This window comes from Garra rufa, chromosome 13 (assembly GCF_049309525.1).
Source record: "Garra rufa chromosome 13, GarRuf1.0, whole genome shotgun sequence".
Lineage (NCBI taxonomy): Eukaryota > Metazoa > Chordata > Actinopteri > Cypriniformes > Cyprinidae > Garra > Garra rufa.
In genome coordinates, this window is record NC_133373.1 from 35,135,050 (window position 1) to 35,139,670 (window position 4,621).

The window sequence follows — 4,621 nt, forward strand, 5'->3', positions numbered from 1 at the left end:
CACGCTAACTATGAGCTCGCTATTCCGGTTCTCCGAACGCACCTGTTGTTGATGATTAGTATAGCTGGATAATGTAATCTGAGATCACTGGGTGGCTTAAAAGGGGCTACGTATCGATAGTAGAAACATTGATCGGCAACGCTTTGATTGGTCGGCGAACATGACGAAGGAGCGCGCTCAGTATTTTTCTGCAGCAGAGTAAGAACTCTTGATTGAGGGATTTCAGGAGTTTCAGAGTTTAATTAAAACGCAAGGGAAAACTGCAAAGGCTGGAAAAGCAAGGAGAGAGGGCTGGCAAAAAGTAGTGAACAAATTAAATGCGTTAATGCTGCCCATGTTACATGTTTTTTTCCTTGATATGTTATTTTATTTATATTTTTATTTTTTTATACACTACCGTTCAAATGTTTGGGGTCAGAAAGACTTGTAATAGTCTTTAAAGAAGTCTCTTCGACTCATCAAGACTGCATTTATTTGATTAAAAGTACAGAAAAAACAGTAATATTGCAAATTGTTTTTACAATATAAAATAAATAATTTTAACATACTTTAAAATAGAATTTATTCCTGTGATGAAAAGCTGAATTTTCATCAGCTGTTACTCCAGTCTTCAGTGTCACATGATCCTTCAGAAATCATTCTAATATGCTGATTTATTATTAGAATGATCAATGTTGGAGAATATCAACAGTTGTGCTGCAAATATTTTTTGGAACCTATGATTTTTTTTTTTTCAGGATTCTTTCATGAATAACAAGTTTAAAAAGTACAGTGTTTATTCAAAATATATATTTTTTATAACAATGTAAATTATTTATTATTAACTTTTAATATTTATTTTTATTATTAACTTAATACATCCTTGGTGAATAAAAGTATTAATTTCTTTAAAAAAAAAAGTACTGACCCCAAACTTTTGAACGGTAGTATATATATATATATATATATATATATATATATATATATATATATATATATATATATATATATATATATATAATGTGTGTGTGTGTGTGTGTGTAGCTGTGGTCATCATTCGTGTGTGAATCGTCGTAAATATTTTCTACACTTTCTTGCAAAATAGGAACTTCTTGTGCTTTTCTTTTCCCACGTGAGTCAGTCCGTGTCAGTCGTCAGCTCTTTAACCAATCAGATGTAACCTCGCCATTTCAACCAATCATAACCTGTCAGGAGCGCAGCCTAAATCCTGTTTACATGAGATAAACCTGCTCCCGAGCAGGTTTAAGCTTACGGACCTGTTACTATGACAGCAAGTCCCGGATGAGCTTCGAAGAACCGAACGATCCAAGATCACGCAAAATCGTCAACAATCAAATCCAGCTAACCTAGTTAGCGAGGTACGAAGAACGGACCCCTGTTCACTGAAAGGTACTTTGGAGGGAACTAAAAGAACCTTTTGGAGCCTTTATTTTGTAGTTCAAACAAAAATGAATGAGGGTTAGTAAATTATGACAGAATTGTATTTTTTGGAGAGCTATCCCTTTAAGAGAAGTTGCATTCTATAATATGGCTTTTAAGACAAATACAAAAGAGACATTTCTTGTAGCAAAGGCGTTGAATAAGCTGTTTAATAAGTTTCAATCACCTCTTTCTTTAATGAAAGACTTACAAGACTTACAGGATTTGATAAGGTCACCAAGTTTACTAAACTAAACTAAACTAAACTAAACTAAACTAAACTAAACTAAACTAAACTAAACTAAACCAAAATAAAATAAAATAATTAAAAAAATACAATAAAATAAAATAATAAAACAAAGAATTTGACTTGCAAAGTTTACTAAACTGCCAACATTCAAATAAAATTAAAAAATAATAAAATAAAATAAATATTAATTAAATTAAATAATTAAATTAAGTTAAGTTAAATTTAATTTAATTAAAAAAAGGATTTTACTTTATGCAAAGTCACTAAGTTTACTAAACTGTCAACATACAAATAATAAAACAAAAAATAATAAAATAAAATAAATCTACCATAAAATAAAAATAAATAATTAAATTAAAAATGTAATCAGATTAAAAATAATAAAATTTAAAATAAAATAAATAATAAAACAAAGGTGTTGACTTGCAAGGTCACCACATTTACTAAACTGTTAGCATACAAATAAAATAAAAAATAATAAAATAAAAGAAATCTACTATAAAGTAATGAAATGAAATGAAATGAAATATCAAATCAGATAAAAAAAAATATAATAAAAAAATTGGATTGGACTTTATGCAAGGTCACCAAGTTTACTAAACTGCCAACATATAAATAAAAAATAATAAAATTAAATAAAATTAAAAATGGACTTAAAATAATATAATATTCAAATAAAATAAATTAAAATAAAATATAAAATAATAAAATAAAACAGCACTCTATAAATGAAATGTATTAGTATTAGTAGTAGTAGTGGTATTAAAATAAAATCATTGCTAATACTCAATATAATACTCAAATAACTGACATCAGTCCCAGACAAGCAATAAAAAAAACTTTTAAAGTGCAATAAAATAACTACACATGACTAATACCTACAAATTAAATTAATTTAAATTAAATTAAATAAAAAATTAAATAGCACTTTATAAATATCATGTATTGTTATTATTATTATTATTATTAAAACAAAGGTAAAAATAAAATAAAATCATTGCAGATACTTCCAACAGCTGACACCAGTCAATAAACAACTTACAGTGTGATAAAATGAAAATTAAATCTTGGGGCATGTCAAATAAGGTCAAGTTGTGTTTAATAAACTGTATCTGGCAAAAACAGTAGAAACTAACCTAGTGGGGAATTGTTACCTAATACCAACAAATAAAATAAAATATGATTAATAATAAAATTGTTGCTGATACTCCAACAACTGATGTCGATCTCAGCAATTAAAAAAAACCTTACAGTGCAATAAAAATGACTTTTTTATGGAGATGCACCAATGTGATGTATGTCAGCCTGTCAGGACAATGAACTTCTTGTGCTTTCTAAGATGCACTTTAAGTGCCCTACATAGAAACATGCACATACGGCCACGGTAGCTGAGTGACACGAGTGCGTCTCTCTCTCTGTGAGCACAGCCCATCTGGAGGGTGCATAGCATGGCGGTTGGACAGGTTGCCAGGGAAACTCGGCATGGGGTGGGCTGGGGAAGATTGGCCCATTGTGATTGGCTGCCAAGCGTGGGTTATTTCTCAAGACTAAGAGAGACAAAAGGCATGTCCAAAGCACAGAAGCAAACAGAGGCTGGAACAACAAAGCACTGCTCCAGGAAAGCCAAGACCACTTTCTTTCACTTCTATCCGACTCAGGAGTATGTTTTCTGTTTATTGATTTTGCTAAGAACAGCCATTTTCTGTGCATCAAGTGCTCTTTTCTGAGCCACCATTTGCTAGGGAACATATATGATAGATGGCTCTACTGTAAATTTAACAATAAACACATATTACCTCAAATAACACACATTGGTAGGTTTTTTAAGAAGAAACCATTAGTTATTTTTCAGCCTACATGATACGGTATTCAAGCTCATCAAATGGACTCCAGAACCAGAAAAAAATAAAAATGAAAAGAGAACATAAGGGACTTAAGAAATCTCTCCTAGTCCTTCTGTCCATGTCTCTCTCTGTCATATGTGCTCACTCACTGCTATGACAATAAACCAAGCTTAAACACCAAAAAGCACTGAGCCATCAAAAAAGAGTTTTGATGCTTCATTACGTCAATGATTGAGACAGACAGATGTCCATATGAACAATGCCATCAGATTGATGTTACGCTTCACATGACCTTGCACTTTTGGGTCGGAGAGCTGTGCGATTTCCCCTCTGGCTCTAAACATCATGTTTAATGACTCAATGTACATACTGTGGGTCTGTCAGTGTCAAAACAGAACCACAGGGCATCACACCTCTCATTCTAGCATTCATCATCTGACCTATAAGCATTTACAAAACGCTGTCAGCATACACCACTGTTTAAAAGTTGCTCAGATCATTTTCGAAAGAACTGCAAGGTTGTGGTAAAAATGTAAAATATTATTGCAATTTTAAGTTAGAATTTATTCCTGTGATGCAAAGCTAAATTTTCATCATTTTCCAGTCTTCAGTGTCACATGATCCTTTAGAAATCATTCTAATATGCTGATTTGCTGCTCAGTAAATATTTCTTATTATAACAGGGTTCGTACGGTGCTTAAGGAGCTTAAACTACTTGAATTTGACTTTTTGAAATGTAAGGCCTGGAAAACTTTTGAAAATAGCAATATTCCTAAAGAGTGCTTGAATTACTGAAAACTTTTATGAAATAAGAGGAACAAAAATAGGAACCTATAAACAAAATCAACTGAGTGAGTCATTTAAGCTGGAACCCCTCCGATTGATTCAAACTTGTGACTTATTTTCATTTCAAACGATTCATTAGCAAAAACCAGATCAAATTAAAAGAGCAATTCATTTTCAAATTTTGACATCGCTTGTAATGATTTAAAAAAAAAATTGTGTCGCAACATAATTCACTGTTTCAAAGTCCCCCAATTGGATTGCGTGCTGCGAATCATTTGATTCAGATTGGCCCTTCAAATCGCATATCACAAATCATTTGATT